Raw genomic sequence first — 24039 nt, 5'->3', positions numbered from 1 at the left:
CCTTTTAAAAAAAATTTTATTTTAAAGATGTTCATTATGCAGGTACCATCGTAGATGAAGTGTGCCCAGCCCCTCCCCTGGTAGTTGCCCATCCCACCCCCACCTCCCTTTCAGCCTGATGTTTTTTAATGGCTGACATTCCACTGTTTGGACTTAATTTCTTAAAACCAATCACTCATTACTGAGCCCCAGTATTGAGCATTTACATTTTTTCAAAAACGTTTTATTTTATTTTAGTTTAGTTTCAATTGTCACTTTATTGCAGGATAGTAGAAATTAATTACAGATTTACACAATAAATTGGTAATCTTTAGTCAGGTGACAAGCTTTAATAAAAGCCAATTGCTTATTGGAAAGTGATCATGGAACAACTCAAAAGGTAGCATAAGAAGGATGAGAAACACCCGACTGGCCAATAGATTTAGTCTGCTCACTATACAAAACTCAAACTTTTCATTTTTAGGAAAAGTAAACTGTAATTGCAGTAGACAGCAATACAGAATGATTCTGTCACATAGACTTGTTTCCATTTAGTCAGTCAACTGTTTCTGTCTCAGTGGGATAGATACGTTTACAGAACTGGCTGTGCTTGAACTTTCTTTGCAAGCAGCTTTAGATCTGCAGTGCACTTGGCAGTTGTCTCCTTTTCCTGCTGGGCAGAGATGCTCTGCACCACATGTTTCTCCACTCAGTTTACCATGTGCTCTTGTTCCTTTCAATGCATCCTATCCTGCACAGAGATGGGATAGTCCAGGCAATTCTTCACCTCCTTATATATGCGATGTAATTGTTCCTGGTAAATAACCTCCAAAGCCATAGCATTGCTATTCCTCTGGACATCGAAAAGGTAATGGCACTTCTGAACCAAAGTCCCTGCTGTGCCTTTTCCAAATCAGTGGTATCCTGGTTTTATTTGGTGGAAGCCTGTTTCACCTCTTCTAGTTGGGCAATTTTTTGCTCATGAAGTTCATCAGCAAATTCTCCAATGGAGGCGCCATATTTTTTAGTTCTATAGACAAACAACCCTAGTATTGATATGGTAGAGAATTTCTCTGGGGTAATCACATGTATTTCTTTGGACAGGTCCTATGAGATAAGCCCTGTTCCAAGTACATAGAGTCTTGCCACACTCGTTTTAGGATAAAGAAACTGGAAGAATTCCTCAGGAATCAGCCCACGACGAATTTTTCCTTCATATCCAGGAAGAGGTGGTGGCGGGGTAAGACTTGGCTGCCTGGTGTGGAGGATCCTTGTTGCCTGCAGTATCCCTGGGCTCAGGAGAGCGGCGTTCTTCAGAGAGGGTTCTGCTGTGGTGGTGGGGGTGGCGAGTACCACCTGGGACACACGATCACCAAAGGTCCAGACAGCGGTCTCAGCGTCCCTGTGACCCTGGCTGGAGAGCAAAAAATTTTTTGTAATGATTGTAAACTATATTATAAAGGAAGCCTTTTTTTTAAAAAAAGGACTCTGGGAAAAGGATTAGTCTACTGGGGCCTTCAGCTTCCTGGTGATGATTTGGCCCTTCTCAATGATGTGGACAATGACTCTTATGCCTGAGACCGCATTCCATCCCACAGCATTCAGCATGGCTCGGGAGGTGGTTTCAAACTGGTATTCTGGATCCACATTGGGCTCCCAGAGAGACTCACACATCCTATACATTTGTTCGGTACAGGTGCCACTGACCATAAAATCGTCAGTCACCATGGGGCAGCTGATGAGGTCTAGAGAGCAAATCAAAGGCTTAAAGGTCTTTGGGTCCAACCCAGCAATGACTGGCCCAGTGTGGTTGTGGCCAAACTGCTTGTCATACAAGAGGTTGTCTACCATGCTCATGAGGGTATGAGATTTGATCTCCTAACTGTCCTTCAACTCTTACAGGTTCAGCAGAACTTGAAGCCCTGGGCAATTGTCTGGATGTCAGTGGCAAGTCCAGCTAGACTGAGGTACAGTGGTTACCCATGGGAAACATTTTCTGGAATTCCGCGGTCACCATCAGGACCTGGATCCCAAAGCGCCCATCTGTAGTGATGACCACATAGTTGTGCTCCTTCGTGGTCAAGATTGCCCCTCTGTTATAGGACATGATAGAGATGATAACAGTGTTCTAGCACCCCCGATTGCTGCTACAATTCCAGTAAACTGGTTCTAGCCTTCACTTGGGGAGTCTTTATTCACACATATCTTGGCATGTCTTTCTGATGAACTCCATAGAAGTTCCTAAAAAAAGTTTAGGTGGTGTCAGTTATCTATTTGCATAATAGTACTATATAATAGACAACCTCAAGTCAGTAGCTTCAAACAGTAAGTACAGGCAGTACCTCAGAAGTATTGCAGGTTTGGTTCGAGGCCACCACAATAAAGTGAATATTGAAATAAAGTGGGATTTTTTTGGTTCCCCAGTTTATATATGTTATGATTACATTATACTTTAATTTATTAAGTGTGCAATAGCCTTATGTCTGAAAAACAACATGAAAATACTTTATTTTTTTTTAAATAAAAAGACTTTATTGCTAAAGAAATGCTAATGGTCATCCAAGTCTTCCACAAGTCAGAATCTCTTTGCTGGTGGAGGGTCTTACCTTGATATTGATGGCTGCTGACTGGCCAGGGTAGTAGTTGCTGAAGGGTGGGGTGGTTGTGGCAATTTCTTCTTTTTTTCCCCCCCCTTTTTTTTTTTTTTTTGAGTTGGAGTCTCACTCTATCACCCAGGCTGGAGTGCAGTGGCATGCTCATGGCCACCACAGCCTTGACCTGCTGGGCTCAGGTGATCCTCCCAAGTAGCTGGAACTACAGGTGTGTGTCACCACACCCAGCTAATTTTTTGATTTATTGTAGATATGAGATCTTGCCATGTTGCCCAGGCTGATCTTAGACCCATGGGCTCTGGCAATCCTCTCACGTCTGCCTTCCAAAATCCTGAAATTACAGGCATAAGCCACAATGCTTGGCAGCAATTTCTTAAGATAAGACAATTATGATGTTTCTGCATTGTTTGATTCTTCCTTTCACTAAATGATTTTTCTGTAGCATGCAATGTTGTTTAACAACATTTTAGCCACAGTAGAACTTTCAAAACTGAAGTCAGTCCTTTCAGACTCTGGAGTTGCTTTGTCAACTAAATTACTAAATTTATAGAATATTTTAAATCCTCTGTTGTCATTTCAACAGTATTCACAGTATCTTTACCACAAGTAGATTCTATCTCAAGAAACCACTTTCTTTGCTCATTCATAAGCAAGTCCTCATCTTCTCATCTACTTAAGTTTTATCATGAACTCACAGAAATTCAGTCACATTTTTAGACTCTACTTCTAATTCTAGTTCTCTTGCTATTTCTACCACATCTGCAGTGACCTTCTTCACTGAAATCTTGAACCCCTCCAAGTCATCTGTGAGGGTTGGAATCAACTTCTTCCGAACACCCAGGAATGCTGATGTTTTTACCTCCTCCCATGAATTACTAATGTTCTCAATGGCATCTAGAATGATGAATCCTTTTCAGAAGGTTCCAATGTTCTTTACTCAGATTCATCAGAGGAATCACTATCCATGGCAGTTATTATGAAATATCCTTATTAAATAATAAGACTTGAAAGTTGAAATTACACCTTGACCCATGGGCTATAGAGTGGATATTGTGTTGACAGGCATGAAAACAATATATATCTCAGGACTCTTAGGTGACTAGGTGCATTGTCAATGAACAGTATTATTTTGCAAGGAATCTTTTTTTTTTTTAAGCAGTAGGTCTCAACAGTATGCTTAAAATATTCAGTAAATCACATTGTAAACAGGTGTGCCAGGCCGGGATCTACGGCTCAGCCTGTAATCCCAGTGCTTTGGGAGGCCGAGGTGAGTGGATTGCCTGAGCCCGTGGGTTCAAGACCCGCCTGGGCAACTTGGCGAGACCTCATCTCTACAACAAATCAAAAATTAGCTGGGCGTGGTAGCACGCGCCTGTAGTTCCAGCTACTTGGAAGGCTGAGGTGGAAGGATTGCCGGAGCCCAGCAGGTCGAGGCTGCGGTGGCTGTGAGCAGTGTGCCACTGCACTCCAGTCTGGGCGACAGAGTGAGACTCCAACTCAAAAACAAACAAACAAACAAAAAACAGGTGTGTTGTCATCCAGGCTTTGTTGTTCCATTTACAGAACACAAAGAGTAGATTTAGTTTAATTTCCAAGGGCTCTAGAATTTTCAGAATGGTAAATAAGGGGCATTAGCTTCAACTTAATATCACCAACTGTATTAACCCTTAACAAGAGAGTCAGACTTCCCTTTGAAGCTTTGAAGCTAGGCATTGTCTTCTCTCCAGCTATGAAAATCCTAGATGGAATCTTCTTCCAATACAAGGTTGTTTCATTTACACTGAAAACCTGTTGTTTAGTGTAACCACTTTTATCAGTTATCTTAGCTAGATCTTCTGGATAACTTGCTACTGCTTCTCCATCAGCACTTGTTGCTTTACCTTGTACTTTCAGTGTTTTGGAAATGGCTTCTTGCCTCAAACCTCATGAACCCAACTTGCCTCAGACTTTTCTTTCTTTCTTTTTTTTTTTTTTTGAGTTGGAGTCTCACTCTGTCACCCAGACTGGAGTGCAGTGGCCGCTCCCGGCCACCGCAGCCTCGACCTGCTGGGCTCCGGCGATCCTTCCGTCTCAGCCTTCCAAGTAACTGGAACTACAGGCGCGTACTACCACGCCCGGCTGATTTTTTATTTATTGTAGAGATGAGGTCTCGCCAAATTGCCCAGGTGGGTTTCGAACCCCAGGGGCTCAGGTAATCTACTCACCTCAGCCTCCCAAAGCGCGGGATTACAGGCTGAGCCACCGAGCCCGGCTTGCCTCAGATTTTCTTCTGCATCTTCCTCACCTCTCTCAGTCCTCATAGAATTGAAGAGAGTTAGGGCCTTGCTTTGAATTAGGCTTTGGCTTAAGGGAATATTTTAACTAGTTTGATTTTCTATCCAGAGCACTGAAACTTTCTCCATATCAGCAAAAAGTCTATTTGCTTTCTTAGTATTCGTGTGTTCACTGGAGTAGCACTTTTAATTTCCTTTAGTAACTTTTTCTTTGCAACTTGGCTAACTGAAGCAAGAGGCCTAGCTTTCAGCCTATCTTGACTTTCCATGTGCCTTCCTCACTAAGCTTTATCAATTCCAGCTTTTGGTGCAAAGTAAGAGTCACATATCTTTTCCTTTCACTTGAACACTTAGAGGCCATTGTAGGGTTATTAATTGGCCTAATTTCAATAATATTGTATTTCAGGGAATCAGGAGGCCCAAGGAGAGGGAGAGAGATGGGGAATGGCCAGTCGGTAGAGCAGTCAGAACACACACAACATTGATCAATTAAGCTCACTGTTTTATATGGGTGCGATTCATGGTACCCCAAAACAATTAAAGCAGTAACATTAAAGATCGCTATTCACAAATTCTACAACAGATATAATAAGAATGAAAAAGTTTGAAATATTGTGAGAATTGCCAAAATGTGACACAGAGATAGGAAATGAGCACATGCTGTTGGAAAAATGACACCAATAGACTTACTTGACACAGGGTTGCCACAAGCCTTTGAAGAAAATGCAGAATCTGTGAAGTGCAATAAAACCAAATGCAATAAAATGAGATATTCAGTATTTACGGAGCTCAAAAGTCTGCTGTTTGGCCATTTAGGCTAAGCTGAACTGAGCAGTTCTTCTGGGTTTGTCTGGGCTCACGCACATGTTTGTGGATTGGCTGCAGGTTGGGTAATCTCATATAGCCTTGGCTGGGACAACTGGGATGGCTTGGCTTTGCTCCATGTCCCAGACACGTTCTTAGGTCAAAAGCAGAAGAATAAGAGAGGGAGAAAAAAACATATGAGGGCTTTTTCTAATCTCTGCTTGAGTTGAGTCACTACAGTCCCATTGGCCAAAGCAAGTCATATGGCTGAACTCAAAATCAGGAAGTAAAGATGAAATAAACTACAAAGTCACATTTCAAAAGACCTGGACATAGATCTGAATGCAATCACCTTCCCATAGGCAGTCAAAGCACATGCACATTTAACAATTTGATACATACTCAGGAACTGTCCAGCAGATGGGACCGGTTTATGCTACAAGCAACAATGCAGTACATGAGAGTATCTTCTGTGGAGTTTTTAGTTAAGGGGTCCTGGTTTTTCTTCCCAATAGATACTCTGCTCAAGGGAACCCATCTCTCTCCTCACTTCCCCATAAACATCTTATGCTGGTCTTCCAGGATCTTGCTGGTCTTCCTGAATGTTCTCCTTCCTTCTAGCCTATTCACATCACACCCACCATATATTCAAATCCTGCACATTTTTAAGGCCCACCTCTGTCACCTCTGTGACTCCCATGGATCTTGCTTTCCTCTGAGCATCTCTAAAGCAGGCCAGGCTACCAAACTGTCTCAGTTTACACAGGACTTTACTGATTTTAAAATGTAAGTTCCTGCATCTCAGGAACTCCCACAGGCCTGGGCAAATTCAACCAGTTGGTCATCATAAGAGAGGGGGTTGGCAAACTTTAAAGGGTCAGATAGTAAATATTTTAGGCTTTATGGGCCCTATGGCCTCCGTCAGTTCAGTGTGAAAGCAGTCATAGGCAATACATAACAAATGAGTATGGCTGTGTTCCAATAAAACTTTATTTACGGCCAGGCTCAGTGGCTCAGTCTGTAATCCCAGCACTCTGGGAGACCGAGACAAGTGGATTGCCTGAGACTATGGGTTCAAGACTGGCCCGGGCAACTTGGCAAGATCTCATCTCTCCAATAAATAACAAATTAGCCGAGCATGGTAGCACATGCCTGTAGTTCCAGCTACTTAGAAGGCTGAGGTGGAAGGATCGCCGGAGCCCAGCAGGTCGATGCTGGGGTGGCCATGAGCATGCCACTGCACTCCAGCCTGGGCAACGGAAAAAAAAGAAAAAAAAAACCTTTATTTACAAAATCAGACAATAGACTGGTTTTGGTCCACATGCTATGTTTTCTGACTCATTCTCTAGAGTTCAACATTTGTACTGCACAATTTAACTATATGCCATATCTTAATTTTAATTTTTTTATTTATTTTTTGAGTTGGAGTCTCACTCTGTCATCCAGACTGGAGTGTAGTGGAATGCTCCCAGCCACTGCAGCCTCGACCTGCTGGGCTCAGGTGATCCTTCTGCCTCAGCCTTCCAAGTAGCTGGAACTATAGACGCACGCCACCATGCCTGGTTAATTTTTTAAATTTATTGTAGAGATGAGGTCTCACAAGTTGCCCGGGCTGGTCTCGAACCCGTGGGCTCAGGCAATCCTCTCACCTCGGTCTCCCACAAATAGGATTACAGGCTTGAGCCACTGCACCTGGCCTATGCCATATTTTAAAAATGTTGTTTCATGTGAGTTAGTCTCCATGGTTGGAATATAAGGGAAGTTTCATATCTCAATACTATGCTCTGTCGCTTCACAACTGCGTGAGCCTGGGCAAGGTACTTAGCCTCTCAGGCCTCGTTCTCCTCGTCTATCAAATGGAGATAATAATGGCATTGGCCTCACAGCTGCTTGTGAAGATTAAATGAGTTCATCTTTGTGGAACATGTGGCATAGAGCGAGTACTCAGTGAATGTTAGCAGTTATCGTCATCAACATCATCCAAAGTATCTTCTTCAGTAGGTAGCTCAACTCTGGTTATGGAAGAGGTGCACTAAGTAGAATAAAATAGACAGATGATATTAAAAAGACAGATGATACTAAAGGAAGGGACCTTAAGTTCAACACTCTCATGTTAGAGATGAACGTAAGAGAGTTGCCTCTATATCCAGACGTGTTGGATGCTAATCACAACTGTCAGTGCCCTCCCTCAGATGTTGCCCACCCTCATTTCACAGTGTCTTAGTTAGTTTGTGTAGCTATAAAGAAATACCTGGATTGGGCTACTTCTAAATAAAGGAGGTTTATTTGGCTCATGGTTCTTCAGGCTATACAAGAAGCATGGCACTGACATCTGCTCAGCTTCTGGTAAGGACTTCCAGCTTCTTCCACCCTTGGGAGAAGGTTAAGGGGAGCTGTGTGTACAGAGATCACATGGTGAGAGAGGAAGCAAGAGAGAGTAAGAGGGGAAGGTGTCAGGCTCTTTTTAACAACCAGCTCTCCCTAACTAATAGAGCAAGAACTCATTTGCTACCCCCCACCCCAGAAGGGCATTAATCCATGAGGAATCAACTCTCATGACCCTAAATGCCCCTCATTAGCCCCCTCAACACCGAGGATTAAACTTTGATATGAGATTTGGAGGGGACAAACATCCAGTTTGGTTACCAGTTACCAGTTAGCTCCTGAGTTCTTGAGAGGTCAAACCCCAGCCTCCTTGTCACAGGCAGTCTGCCTGCAGAGAAGGTCAGATTCCTCCTCATTTTTCATTTCCTGGTCATTTCCTTGGGATGCTGTCCATCTGCCTGGGCTCTGCAGTTGAGGATCAGGAAAGGACCAGCCTGAGGTTGTAACTGGAAAGTTCAAGACAGGCATTGGGCGTCAGAACTAATGCATGAGTGTGTTGGGCTTGCCTGGGAGGGGGAGTATGCTTGGGGCCTGATGTGTGGTACATGGGCTGGCACTTGGCTCAGAGGGCCATACAGGGCCCGGGACTATGCCCTGCCCTTTCCTCAGGGAGGAAGGGGAAGCAGGGGATACCTCCTGGGAGATGCTGGTCCAGCGACCTCTCAGGTCAGGACTTTGCCATGGGTTCTTCTTCAGGTGTATCTCACCTGGATATCTCTTTTGTCTTGGTGCTGGCTCAGCTTTGATCTTGAAAAATGAAAGGCCAGGCAGCTCCGTCTCCCACTGCCAACTTTTGCAGCAAGAGTGAGACTTCATGATCCCGCTAGCTGAAGCGCACTTCATTTCCTGGTAATTAAACAAGTGGAGATCAAAGTCGACAAATCACCCCTCTCTTTCAGCACAGGAGATGAAGGTAAATATTTCCAGCAACAGTGGTTTTTTTTTTTTTTTGGTCTCATTAAAAGTGACATATGAAATATATGTCTTCTCTTTACTTTGAAGAATACGGATAAGTTCAAGGTCACTCCAGATAAGATATCTGGCCTTTCTTAATTATTCCACACTGATTTTTATCCTACATATATTGAGCTCAGTTGAGGGAATTGCAGATGCTAAATCATTTCAAATAAATGAAAGGGCAAAGAAAGTAAAGGAAAACACCAAAACAGTAACTGGTCAGTGCTGTGGAAACATACACTCATGTACTGTGACGTTGATCAAGAACCTTTCTTTGCTGGGCAGGTCTGGAGGCTTTTGAGGCCAGTGTCTAAATGGCTCCCAGGGTCTTACAAACAGGATCTTGGGCAGATGGCCCCATGCTCTCTTGGCTGTGCTCTTGCAAATGCCTCTTGAGGTCTGCTGTTGTCCTCATAAGGGAAGGTTCACCAAAGACCCCATCCCTAAGACCCTGAATCTGGATAATGCCTGCTGATGTCATAGGCAGATAAGCTAGCTCAAACGAGGGGCAGGTGGTCACTGTAAAGACACTCCAGGACCTTGTGGGAATTCTAGAACTGGAATTCCAGCACAGTTGATCTCATGGAACCCACAGAGCCCACAGGAAGGAAGACAGACAGCAGCTCTCTTGCAGTGTCTCTGTTTCCTTCGCTGCCCTCTCTCTCCTCTCTTGGGACTGCCCTTCTTGGTTTTATGTTATTGCTGTGGTCTTTGACTTCCACCTGCTCATCAGGTGGGAGGAAGGGGAAGGGAAGGAGGAAAGGAGAGAGGGAGGAGGAGGGAAGAGGAGGGAGAAAGCATGAGGGAGAGGGAGCGAGGAAGAGAAGGAGGGAGAGATGGAGGGGAGAGAAAGAGAGAGGGGAAAGGGAAAGGAAGTGGGATGGAAAAGGAGAGAAAGAGGGGGGAGAGGGGGAGAGAGAGAGAGAGAGAGAGAGAAAGGGAGAGAGAGAGAGGGAGAGAGAGGGAGAGAGAGAGGGAGAGGGAGAGAGAGAGGGAGAGAGACTGATATCTGACTGACCTGGTCTGCCATCTTGAAGTCATAGGTGTCTGAGCAACCTGTGGGTGTTCCAGGGGTCCACCCTTGATGCAATTAGCTATAAGGGAGGGGCCTCCTCCCCAGAGCCACATGATTTTTTTTTACTATGGAGGCTTCTCCTTCAGCAGCAGATGTGGGTAATAAAACTTGTCTCAGGAGGGACTCAGTTGTGTTAGACTGGGATCACCATTGTGAGTGGTACAGGGCGCTGGAGGCTGACTGCTCAGGTCAGTCTCTTGGCTGGCTTTTATCAACTGGGTTTTGCTTTTTCAGATGTAATTCACATACCATAACATTCACCCTTTTACGGTGGACAGTTCAGTAGGTTTTGGTATACTCACAAGGCTTTGCACCCATCACCTCCATCTAATTCAGAACGTTTTCATCACCTTTAAAAAGAAACTTCACATCCATCACCTCCCATTCCCTTTCCTCCCAGTCCCTGGCAACTGCTGGACTACTTTCTGTTCCTATGTATTTGAATATTTGGACATTCCATATCAAAAGAATCATACAATGTGTGGGCTTTTGTGTTTGTCTTCTTTTACTCAGCATGTTTTCAAGGTCCATCCATATTGTATCATGAAACAATACTTCATTCTTTTTCATTGCAAAATATTCCATTTTATGGATATAGCACATTTTGTTTATCTATCCATCCGTTAATAGACATTTCTGTTGTTTCTACTTTTTGGCTATTATGAGTAATGCTGCTATGAATATTTGTGTATTCATTTTTTGTGAACATGTGTTTTCAAGTCTCTTGCATATATACATAGGCATGGAATTGCTGAATCATAAGGAAATTCTAGTTTTAACTTTCTGAGGGACTGCCAGACTGTTTTCCTAACTGGCAGCATCCTTTTATAGTCTTACCAGCAATGTATGAAAGTTTTAATTTTTCCATATCCTCGCCAACACATTATCTGTCTTCTTAGATTATAGCCATCCTAGTGGGTGTGAAGTGGTATCTCATTGTGGCTTTGATTTGCATTTCCCTAATGACTAATGATTTGAGTATCTTTTCGTGTGCTTATTGGCTATTTGATATCTTCTTTGGATGAATGTCTGTTCAAATCTTTGTCCAGCTTAAAGAAAATAGGGTTGTCTGATATTGTTAATGTACTAGCTTGACCTTGGACTAGTTGCTCAGTTTCTCTGGGACTGAATGTTTCATCATTGCAGGGACACCAACTTCACAAGATTTTTGGAAGGTATTACTTGAAATGGTGCATGTCAGTATCCAAAAAAAATGCCTGATTCATAGAAAGAAGCTCAAATCCCTTACTTTTATTGTGCCACTGTGAAGACTAGCTTATTTTCTTGATAGCATAATCTGTCCTCTAAAAAGAAATCTTTTTTGGTGGTGGCTTTATGAGGAGTATTTTGGTAAGCACACTTGGATGTGGATGGAAGATGAGGACCGGCATTCCCACCAAGGAAAAAACTTTAGTTATAATAGATGATGGGTGCCCTTTTGCTTGGTAGAGTTTCAGGTAAAGCCAGAGCTGAGGACAACAGAAGAATTTGGGAGGGGGCAAAAGGGGACAAGCTGACTAGTCTGGGGAGGACATTTGCAGAGAGCAGAGAATTTTTTTTTTTAATCAATACTTTTTATTATGGTTTTGTGGGGTACAGTTAAGGGTTAGGTGTACAATTACATTTCATTCAGGCACCCTGTTGATAAGAGGTGTTTTCCCATCCCCAAACAGATATCTGCTACTGTTAATCCCATCCTCCTTCCTCCCCCATAGTTTCCCAGTACTGTCAGTCATTTTCTTATAGTATTACATTGGATGTTCAAGGTCCATTATATGAGTGAGAACATGTGATACTCGGATCTTTGTTTCTGTGAGAGGTCACTCAGTATTATAGACTCCAGTTCCATCCAGGTTGCTGCGAAATTCATGATTTTGTTCTTTTTTATGGCTGTGTAGTATTCCATCGTGTATATGTACCACATTTTAAAAATTCAGTCCGCTTTTGATGGGCAGCATGGTTGTTTCCAGGTTCTTGCTATTGTGAACAATGCTGTGATAAACATACATGTGCAGGTATCTTTTTTATAGAGTGATTTGAATTCTTCAGGGTATATTCCCAGTAGGGGGATTGCGGGGTCATATGGGAGGTTGATATTTAGAGCTTTTAGGAATTGCCACACTGCTTTCCACAGAGGTTGCACTAGTTTACACTCCCACCAACAGTGTAGAAGTGTTCCCTTTTCTCCACACCCTCTCCAGCAGCTGTTATTTTTTGAGTTGTTGACAATTGCCATTCTGACTGGGGTTAGGTGGTATCTCAGTGTAGTTTTGATTTGCATCTCCCTGATGATTAGTGAGGTTGAACATTTTTTCATGTGTTTGTTGGCTGCTCAGATGTCTTCCTTTGTGAAGTGTCTGTTCATATCTTTTGCCCATTTTATAATGGGGTTGTTTGTTTTTTTCTTTTCAGCACGTTTGAGTTCCTTGTAGATCCAGGATGTTAAGCCTTTGTCAGACCTGGAGTTGGCAAATACTTTTTCCCAGTCTGTAGGCTGTCTCCCTGCCCTGAGTCTGTGAATGCATCCAGCAGAGAATTTTTAAGGGTGATCTTTGTGAAACTTCACCTTGCAGTAAATGATATTAAAATGTCTTCCCATCAAAGTGTTAGTAAAATCTACATCTTGCTAAGAATTGTAGAAGTGGATCTTTTCTGAGCAAACACATATGCTTCTGGCTGGAGGGAGTGGGGAATGGGGGCAGCCACTCCTGGAATTACACTAGGATTCAGGTAAGATGCAGATCTTGCAGGGAGAGACCAGGATCCTTTTCCTGGTTCCCCACAGGACTGTTTGATGCAGAACAGGCTGACCTGGTCTCCTCCAGGACTCAAAGTTGGTATATTCAGGGCAGAGACCTCCTTGTCCTGCTCTCAGCAGTGCTCAGGATCTGGCTCTCACCCTGACTAATGAACGTGGAGGTTGTATTTCTGTTGTGCCCATGTGTGGTTCTACTTGAGGCTGTGTTTGCAACTGGTGCAGCTCCTTGGAGAGTACTCTGAAAACACCATTCTCCTGGGACCTCAGAGTAGTTTTTCTTTAAGGTTTCAGTAGGGCTCTTTCTGGCTGGTCACTGCCTGGAAGATTCCTGTGGGCTACCATAGATGCTTCCCATCTGTAGGGACTGAATGTTTGTGTTCCCCCAAATCCATATGCTGAAATCTTAACTCCTAAGGTGATATTATTAGGAGGGGGGCCTTTGGGAAGTGATTAGGTCATGGGGTTGGAGCCCTCATAAATGGGATTAGTGCCCTTACAAAGCAACCGCAGAGAACTCTCTTGCCCCTTCTCTGTCATGGGAGGATGCAGGGAGAAGTCTACAGTCTGCAACCCAGAAGAAAGCCCTTATCAGAACTGATCAAGCTGGCTCCCTGATTTTTTTATCTTCTAGCCTCCAGAACGGTGAGAAATAAATGTCTATTGTTTATAAACCAACAAGTCTTTGGTAAATTGTTATAGCATCCTGAGCTGCCTGTGACACCATCTACAGTGCCTGGAGTTAAAAATATCCCCTTACCAGCTGGGCTCGATGGCTCAGCCTGTAATCCCAGCACTTTTGGAGGCCAAGGTGAGTGGATTGCCCAAACCTGCAAGTTCGAGACCAGCCCGGGCAACTTGGTGAGACTTTGTCTTTACAATAAAATTGAAAAAAAAATTAGCCGGGCATGGTGGCACACACCTGTAGTTCTCGCTACTTGGAAGGCTGAGGCAGGAGGATCGCTGGAGCACAGCAGGTCATTGCTGGGGTGGCCATGAGTGTGCCACAGCACTCCAGCCTGGGTGACAGAGTGAGACTCCATATCCCCTTACCAAGAAAGCACTGCCTTGCTGGCCTTGACTGTTTCATGCCCTCAATGTGGAGAGTCCATTAGGATCACCCATTCTGGGCATTGGTGATTGGCACAAGTGCGGGTACCACCTGAAGAACTCTTATAAAGCTCTTCTTTCCTGAACCGGAGACAGGACAATGGACAATTTGTGTGGTCATAATAAGCACAGATTAAGCACCCAACTTATAACACACACTGAACCAGGCATTGTGGAAGGGACAGGTGTGAATGAGACCTGCCATTTTTCTAAAGATGCTTCCATCTAGTCACGGGTGTAGAGTGAGACCAACATGCAAGCCACACCCAGAGTTTATGCTATCATAAGCTCATTTCTCTGAAATAACTGTCATGTGCAGTTTGAAGGAAACTGCTTGTGTTGAGAGGGTGCTCATTTTGACTGGGGCCCCAGAGAAAGTTTGGTGAAGGGGAGGGTGCTCCTGACGGAGAGACTGGCAGGAGCAAAGGTGAGAGGGCTAGCTGATGCATGGAGCAGGCAGGGAAGGGTGTGTGGACAGATGACTGAAAGAGAAGGCTGCGGAGGAAGGCTGGAACCAGATGGTGGAGGGCTTTTGGTAGTGGGCCAGGAGGTTTAACTTTATTTTGGAGGGAAAAGGAGACCAAGGAGGGCTTTCAAGGGGACTTTTCAACAGGGCTGTGGCAGGGTCCCACCCCTTTTTAGAAAGAGAGACAGAAGGAAAACAGCTAGGGAAGATGAGAGGCTGGGAAGAACTAATAAAGATGACCGAGATGGCCTGAGGAAAGGGGAGGGCCTGGTCCAGGGTGAGGCCAAGTGAGGATGGGGGTGGGTATAGGAGAGGATGTGGAGTTGAGCTGGTTAGACTAAGTCCCTCAGGGTCCAGGGCCAGGTCTTCTCTAGAGTTGGTATTTCCTGCACCAGGCCTCGGGCCCGTAGAAGGGGTGGCTGATCAACCATCCCCTCTCCAAGTCACCTTTCTGCCAGCAGGTCCTTTCCTCCTCTTAGATTCACAGGAAGATAGAGCAGCTGGGTAACTTGGAAATCTCGGAGTCAGTCAGGACAGGAGGGAAGGGGCCAAAGCACTTGTTTCACTGAAATGACAGTCAGCTGGCCTGGCATGGGCCTGTCATCCTGGGCCTTTCTGTAGCTCCAGCACCACCAAGACATAACAGACGTTAGCCTTACAGGACTGAGGACAGTGGCCTTACAGGACAGAGGCATGGTGGCCTTACTTGTCCTGAGTTGGAACCAAGGGGAAGGGGAGGAAATTATTTTTTTCTTTGAGGCAGAGAACAACCTATCCTGGAGGCCTGAGGTTTTGTTAAGAGCTCTGGTTCTCCTAGGCCCCCCAAAGAGGTCTGAGGTGGAGGATGGCTCAACATCTGTATTTTTAGCAAATGATTCTAATGCTCTCCAAAGTTAGAGCATTACTGGTTTGCGAAATATTTGCTCAGAAAAAGAAAGGAGCTCTGTTCTTTGGACCCCTGAGCTTCACCCGGGGGCAAGCATTCACCTACCCTGGGGTATAAATGACCTCTAATAGAAGAAGCCATTGGATTCTCTCTTCCCATAGGAAACTGCCAAGTTGGAATATCTAGAAAAAGTCCTTCCAAGTGTGTGCAAGAAATTTTTACCTTTTTGTAAGTAATAAGCCACCTGACTTTCTGTAGACTTACCAGCCGGTGCAGATGGTCATGTTACAAGTAATAATTCCAATTAACCTGTTGCCTCAGCTATACACACAGGATCTCTAGTCCCCTTACAAAACCACCCAAGGAATGTAGGAAGTTTTTATAAAGGAACTTAAACATACTAAGGATCACATGCTCTCCCACCAGGTGGCGCCAAGGGCTACCTACTGTTCTGCAAGGCATCTGCCCTCTTTGGTCAGGCCTCCCCGGGTACCACCATCACCCCTCACTGAAGCCCAGGCCCTGCAGTCTTCCAGGGGTCAACACATTCAGGGGTCAACTACAGAATCAGAGTCAGAGGATCCCAAAGCATGGCACTGAGGGCTTTACGAAGTTTTTCACAAAAAAGTCAATGTGCTATTTCTTCCAATAGCTAATGATTTGGGGGCTCACTGCTAGTCACTGTTCTAAGTGCTTTCCATGTCTGATCATGTATGATGTCTTATTCTCTTTCTCTTCCACTTCTTAGAATAGAAAATTGAAAATACATCAAAGTAGATAGAATAATATAATGAATTCCATATTTCCATCAACCAGCTTTAACAATTATCAGTTCATAGCCAATCTTGTTTCCTCCCATATTTATTTTTTAAGTAACATTTATATCTCATACATTTTGACATTTTTGTGTATTTCAATTGTAATTGACATAATGACTATATATTTATGGGATACAAAGTAATGTTTTGATGTATGTTTACAATGTGTAATGATTAAATTGGGCTAATTAACAAATTTATCACCTCACATACTTATCATTTTTGCAGTGAAAACAATTAAAATCTGTTTTAGCAATTTTGAAATATACGATGCTTTAGGCTTATAGTCTCCATTCTGTATAATAGATCACTAAAGTTTATTCCTTCTGCTTAACTGAAACTTTGTATCCTTTGATCAATATCTCCCATTTCCCCACTCACCCTTGATCCCAGCCTCTGGTAACCACCATTCTGTTCTCTGCTTCTGTGAGTTCAATTTTTTTAGATTCCACATGTAAATGAGATCATGTAGTATATTTTATATTTATCTTTCTGTGCCTGGCTTATTTCACTTAGCATAACATGCTCCAGGTTTACCTATGTTGTTGCAAATGACAGGATTTCCTTCCTATTTAAGACTGAATAGTATTCCATTGTGTATATATATTGCATTTTCTTTATCTGTGAATTGAATCATGGACAGTTATGTTGCTTCTATATCTTGGCTATTGTGAATAATGCTGCAGTGAACATGGGAGTACAGATATCTCTTCAGCATACTGGAGTCAATTCCTTTGGAAATATACCCAGAAGTGGGATTACTGAACCATATGGTAATCTTATTTTTAGTTTTCTGAGGAAACTTCATACTGTTTTCTATAATGGCTGTATTATTTATTCCCTCCAACAATGTATAAGGTCTCCCACATCTTTGCCAACACTTATCTTCATCTTTTGTCTGATAGTCATCCTCACAGGTGTAAGGTGATATCTCATTGTGGTTTTATTTATTTTTTATTTTTTATTTTTTTTTTGAGTTGGAGTCTCACTCTGTCGCCCAGACTAGAGTGCAGTGGCTGCTCCCGGCCTCGACCTGCTGGGCTCTGGCGATTCATTGTGGTTTTAATTTGCATCTCCCTGATGATCAGTGATGATGGGCATTTTTGATATATCTGTTGGCCATTTGTGTGTCTTCTGAGTAGTGTCTGTTTAGTTCCTTTGCCCAGTTTTTGATTGGGTTCCTCCTATATTATTTTGAAGCAAATCGTTAACATCCGGTTTTATTTGTAAATATTTTAGTATACAACTGAGATAAGGATGCATCAAAAAAGGACTCTATTTGTAAAAAACAAAAACAACCCCCCCAAAAAAACCATAATAGCATTATTACCCCTGAAAGTGATTCATAATGATTTCTTAATATCATCAAACAGTAAGTCTGCATTTAGATTTTCAGTTGTTTCATAGGTGTCACACTTTTGAAACCGTTTGTTTCTTTGAATCATGATTCATAAAAAGTTTGTATATTGTCATTAGTTGATTTGTCTCTTACCTTTTCGTCTTTTCTGTAGTTTCCCCCACCTATCCCCTTTTTCCTTCTAGCAATTCCATTGTGGAAGAACCCAGGTGGTCTGTCCCATAGGGCTTCCTATAGCCTGGGTTTTGCATCCCCTTGGTGTTCTCACACATGCTCCTCAGCCTGTTGTATTTTCTATAAATTGGTAGCTGAATCTAGAAGGCTGGTCAGATTCAAGTTTTTATTTTTTTAATTTAATACGATTTCTGTTGGGAGCTGGGCACGAAGGTCCACTGAGCACTAGGGATCAGGAAGGGCCGTTGACCCTGAGACCACTAGGATGCGTCCGGGAGCTATTGACCCCATTTCCTCCCCCTTTCTACTCAGCACTAACCAGATTAAGCTCCTGTGAGCTCAAAACATAGAAACTCTGAGATCGGGACAAACACAAGCTAACTTTAGAAGCTCATTGTTCCCATTCTTCCACAAACTGCAGTTTTGGCTTTCACACAACTTGTAATTCAAACTCGTGTCACATCTAAGAGCCTTAGTATTGGTCACAGGTTTCTGGGTCATGATCTTAGGATTTATTGAAGATGTAAATTGTAGAATACAGTTTTAGAAGACAGCCATTTTGTTGAAAGAATGCGGCTGGGTTACTTGCAGGTAGCCCACTGTGAACTTTGGACTGGGGCCACATTCCAAACATTCTGGGATGGGCCACTTTTGTTTGTAAAGTAAATACTTAAGCTTCTATAGAATTGTTTAACTTGGCATAAATCAGTCAGGTTAGGATGAAAAAGGTTTATAGAATATGTCAGTCACGGATTAGGTTATCCTTTGTTATGGGATTTTAAGATTATCATATGAAAAGGGTTTAAAGGCAATCATTGATTAAGTTTTCATGGATTAAGGTTTCTGGTGGGTGGGGGATGCCCCTCCCACATCTGACTTTGTGTATAAAAGACCAGTTGTAATTCCCAATAACACACATTGCTTCTGCACTAGACCGGAGTCCAGTCTCTTTCTCTCTCTCTCTCTTCCTCTCTTCTTCCCCCCCAATTGCAAATGCCATCTCCACCTTTGGGGTACCCTGAACCCGGCTGGAGCTGGTCTCCAGCAGATTTCACAGGTGGTGTTGTGTTCTTCTACCAGGAGGCACATAGTGTCTGTTTTTTCTCTGTGATATTAGCGGCATTGAGGATCAATGCTTCATCAATTAATGAATCAATCACTAACTTATTACAGATGGCAAAATGGTGACATTCTAATTCTATCATTCCTTCATTTTCTAGCTAGGGCATGTCTATAAAGAGAAACTTTCCCCCCTCAACTCCTTAGTTCCCCTTAGTGGAACAGTCCTCATTGGAAAGACACGTTAAATGTTTGACTCTTTTGCTTTAATTTTATCAGTTTTCAGAATGATTAATGGGTTCTGTAGTGGTAACCAATTAGATAGTTTGTTTTAGGACCATTGGGGACTTCATGGATTTAAATACATTTGTGTGTTTCTACCCCTGGCAGTTATTATCCTTATTTTAAAAAAATATGTGGGGTACAATTCAGGGTTAGATATACAAATGTTCATTATGTAGGTACCCTTGTTGATGAGGTGTGCTCCACCCCTTCCCTGGCAGTTTCCCACTACTGCCAATCTCTTATAGTATTACATTATCCTTAGGAATGCTCAGATTTTTTCCAATTCTGGCCAGCGGTAGTTTCTTCAAGTTGGCCTCTGAGTCCTGTTGTCATGACTTTAAAGGTCTTTGAGAGTCTTCTTGGTAGTCTCATCTTGTTTATTTCCTGAGCTAATCCTGGAACTATCATTTGCTGGTTCTTTTCAGTAGGAAATGGAATTTCAAATGCACTATGTGGGTGTAAGGGATGCTTATTTCTCCTGGACTGGTGATTGTTTCTTGGCCTTTTCAGTGAATAGCTGTTGGAATTTTTTTTAAAAGATAAGATATGTCCTAAGTGCTAACTGATAGTTCCTATTCAAATTCAACCACAGGAGCTTTACTTGATTTCTTCTGTCTTACATATTTGCTTCTCTTCTCCCATGCCAAGGATCTGAAAATGATAGAATTAGAAAATCACAAAATAATTCCTCTTTCCTAAAATCCCACAATGCAGATTGAGCATCCCAAATGCTCTAAAATCCTAAATATTTTAAGTGCTGACATGACATTCAAAGGACATGCTCATTGGAGAATTTTGGATCTTGGATTTGGGATGCTCAACCAGTAAATATAATGCAAATATTCCAAAATCTGAAAAAATAAAAAATCCCAAACTCTCCTGATCCCAAGCATTTCGGATAAGGGATACTCAACCTGTACACACAGGTAAGTCAAGTACATTATCCAAGGTCACATGGGTATTAAGAGGGGACAGTAGGACTAAGCTCAGGCTGCCTGGCCTCAGAACCTGAAAGGTAATGAGAATGCACTCAGCTACCTTTTTGTTTCCAGCTTCTTTCTGTAAAATCCTGTCATGAATCCACAGGGGCAGCTGGGAGCTAGCTAAACACCAAATACCACATCGAACTCTCTCCCCTCCAACAAATCTGTCTCCTGGACCAATAGCTTCCATCTAAACTTCCTTTCTCCATGGAATGGGTTATCTAAAAATGCAGCTTGGCCTTCATGCAAACACAGATCTAGTGTAACCACGCATGAGCCTCCTAGACATGCCCAAGCAAGTCTGTTCTTGGATCTGAGGGGACTCCAGCTACTTTTACATTTTCTCCCTGCCATTTCCCATTTTTTCTTGCCCAAGGCAAAGGCCATCTACTTCTCCATCCTCAGCAAGTTTTGACTTGACCTCAAAGCTTGCTTGGGTTTGATTTGAGGGCTAAAGCATGAGAGTATTTCGGGATACTGAGGGTCCTATCACTGTAGCATAATGAAAAGAGCACAGGATTCAGAGTCAGCTGACTTTATTTCCAGCCCTCCCTCTGCCTTGGTTTTCTCCCCAGACCTCAATTTTCTCAACTGTTAAATGGAATTCTTGTATGTAAAATGTGGGATGATAACACCTCCTCATAGGGTGACTGTGAGAATTAAATGGGACTTTACATAGGGATAGGGCTGTGTCTTGAATCTGTTGACTGTTGTTACCCTTGTAAGGTTGGAGGTACCGGAGGGCGGGGCGGGCCTCAACAAGATGGCTCCAACACGGACCAGGAGAATAATGGGCAGAAGTGAGTCAGCAAAAATGAGCTACTGGAGCTAAGACCCCAGCCACAAAACCAGCCAGTACTTGCTACAGCGATTCTAGCAACCCCATTCATGCGACAGCTGTCCCAACCAGTAATTGCTCTCCCTAATCCCCCTCACAGCTTTCTCAGTATGCCCTTTATAAACCTGTCGCCCATCTTGCTGGGTGTGACTTCTCCAGCCCACAGCTATATGAACCGGAAAACCTCGCCGGGGATTGCGCTAATAAATTTTTCTTGGCTCCTTTGTTGCCGTTTGCCTGGTCTGATTTCGTTTACCTTACATTTGGTGCCGAAACCCGGAAGGACGGTGCGGGGCCCCAGCGGGCTCCCCCCTCCTCTCCCGATCCAGGACCTCTCTCAGGAACAGGACCTGGTCCCAGGACCTCAGACAACGCGGTGAGTCCCTTGCTTTCCCTGACTTCTCCTCCTACCCTCCAGGGTGCCCAGTCCGAAATCGCAGCTGCATCTGGGCTCACCCCCGGCACGGTGCCTTTGGCTCCGGGGTAGTGGAGACGTCCCTATCTCCAGATCGCCAACACTATAAACGGAAGCGGATCTTCCTTTCCGTCCCTATTCTGAGTAGGTCTGGGATGCTGGGCTCGCTTGTTTAGGGACCCGGGGATGGAGGTTGCGGCCATGGGAAGCCAGCCTTCTAAAACTGAGGCTCAGACCCCCTTGCAGTGTCTCATATCTAATCCGGCTACTCTGGGGTTGTCCGAGGATATCGGTAAACGGAAGCTAATCTTCCTTTCCTCCCAGGCCTGGCCCCAATATCCTCTGGACAGTCAGTCTCGCTGCCCCCCACCCCCAGGGCACTTTCGATTTTGGCCTCCTCACCAATCTCAGTAATTATTGTCACTAGACTGGGAAATGGTCCGAGGTCCCCTATGTCCAGGCCTTTTGGGCATTGTGCTCCCGCCCAGGCCTCTGCGTCAGATGTTCCTCGGCCCAGGTCCTCCTGGCCAAATCCCCTGATAGGGGCTATCAACCTCTCCCTGCATCGGAATCTTCCTTTGCAGATCCTCCAGAGGACCTTGGCCTTCCGCCTCCGGCTCCTATGCCTCCTTCTCCTCCCCTCCTGTCCGCCTCTTCTCAAAGGTCTGCTCTTTCTCGACCGCCTCCTTATCCGACCGCCTGTGCCCAGACCTCTTCCACTCGGGTCCCTCCGGTGTCTGCTCCTGCCTTACCTCCCGTCCCGCCTCCCCAATATCTGACTCTTCCCAGCCGCCATCTCTAATTCCTTTGTCCTCAGCTCTAGTCATTCCAGGTTCGGTCAGCTCCCTTTCCCCCTCCACTTCCATTCCTGCTACCACAGAGACCCCGCCTCCTTCCTCTGGTCCTGTTGAAGTCACACCTGACTCCTCTGTTTCCGGCTCTGCCCCAGCCACCCACAAGCTGTACCCTCCTCTTCTGTCGTCACCGCCATCTTGCCCTCCTTCCACCTCATTCCCTGCTCTCACCCCGCCGCCATCTTACAATCCTACACCGCCCTCTAAATGGACCAGCCCTCCGGTTACCAGGTCCCAGGCCGTTACTGGCCCCTCTCCGGGAGGTGGCAGGTGCTGAGGGACTGGTTCGGGTACATGTTCCCTTCTCCCTGGGGGACCTGTCCCAGATTGAGGCTAGGCTCCTGCTCTGCCAACCCAACTGCCTACACCAAGGAGTTTCAAGACCTCACTCAGGCAAATGAGCTCACGTGGCACGACCTCCACATAATTTTAACCTCCACCCTCACTCCCGAGGAGCCCGATCGCATCACCTCAGCAGCTTGGGACTTTGCTGATCAGGTACATAACCCTGACCATTCTTTGCCGGTCAGGGCCACGGCGGTGCCTGCTGAGGACCCACAATGGAACTATCAGGATGGTGCCATAGGTAAGACTAGGAGGGATCAGACGGTCCGCTGCCTTATTGCAGGGATGGAAAAGGCTGCTCAAAAAGTCGTTAACTATGACAAACTGAGGGAGATCACACAGGAGCCTAATGAAAACCCAACCTCTTCCTTAATTGTTTAACAGAGGCTCTTACCCTTCACACTCATTTGGACCCTTCCTCACCGCCGGGGTCCACAGTCTTAGCTACCCGCTTTATCACCCAGTCCCCTCCGGACATCTGCTGCAAGCTTAAAAAGGCGGAGGAGGGCCCCCAGACTCCACTCCGAGACCTGGTGAATATGGCCTTTAAAGTTTATAATGCCCGAGAGGAGGAAGCCGAGGCAGTACAAGCCCAGAGGCTAAAACAGAAGGTGGCCCTTCAAACCCAAGCCCTAGTCGCTGCCCTGCGGCCGGCACAACAGGGGCCTCAGAGCCCTTGTCCCAGGAAACAGTTCGAGACCCGAACACCTCCGGGAGCCTGCTTCAGGTGTGGCCAGAAAGGCCACTGGGCAAAGTAATGCCCCAACCCCAGGCCACTGATTCGACCTTGCCTAGTCTGCAGACAAAAGGGACATTGGAAGTTTGAGTGCCCTCTGGGGGAGAACCATCCCCTGGCGACAGAGTTTCACGGGGGGCCGGCTCCCCCAACGGGCCCCTTGCCAGAGCTCCTGGGCCTCCTGGATGACTGAAGCTGCCTGGACTCGAACACCCAATCACCCTTGCCGAGCCCAGGGCCACACTATGGGTAGCGGGTAAGTCCATCTCCCTTTTGGTGAACACGGGGGCTACCTATTCTGTTTTACTCTCCTTTCACGGGCCTTTACATCCTTCTCAGGCCTTGGTTGTGGGCGTCTCAGGGGTGCCCTCCAAGCCTTTTTGAAGGCCGTCCCTTCACCCATTCATTCTTAGTTATCCCATATCCTGCCCAGCCCCTTTGCTGGGACGAGATCTTCTGTGTAAACTTGGGGCATCTATCTGCCTCACCTCACACCGAGTTCCCCCAACTCCACTCCTGGCCCTCGCCTGTGCTGTCTTCCCCCCGGAACCTTCATCCGATTTCCCCATTTCCCCCGAAAAAGTTAATCCAGTAGTCTGGGACACTTCCACTCTGGTGGTGACCAAGCACCACACCCCAGCCCTCATTCGCCTTAAGGATACCTCTTGCTTCCCTTCCAGGCCTCGATTTCCTATCTCACACGCCCATCGCAAGGGCCTCCAGCCCACTGTTAACCGGCTGCTCCTCCAGGGTCTTCTGCTTCCTACCAACTTCCCTTGTAATACTCCCATCCTCCCGGTAAAAAAGCCATCTGCTGAGGTGAGTGGACTGCCTGAGCCCGCGGGTTCGAGACCTGCCTGGGCAGCGAGACCT

The 24039-nt window shown here is 45.0% G+C and overlaps 2 pseudogenes; both read right to left on the bottom strand.

Moving 5' to 3' along the window:
• Positions 1–571: 571 nt before the first annotated feature.
• LOC103275866 lies at positions 572–1383 on the bottom strand (annotated as a pseudogene).
• A 96-nt stretch (positions 1384–1479) lies between these two features.
• On the bottom strand, positions 1480–22097 carry LOC103275865 (annotated as a pseudogene).
• Positions 22098–24039: the final 1942 nt, after the last annotated feature.

The sequence above is a fragment of the Carlito syrichta genome, unplaced genomic scaffold (genome assembly GCF_000164805.1).
Source record: "Carlito syrichta isolate Samal-C Ts95f unplaced genomic scaffold, Tarsius_syrichta-2.0.1 Scaffold315801, whole genome shotgun sequence".
Taxonomy (NCBI): domain Eukaryota; kingdom Metazoa; phylum Chordata; class Mammalia; order Primates; family Tarsiidae; genus Carlito; species Carlito syrichta.
This window is presented reverse-complemented; position numbering and strand designations above follow the sequence as displayed.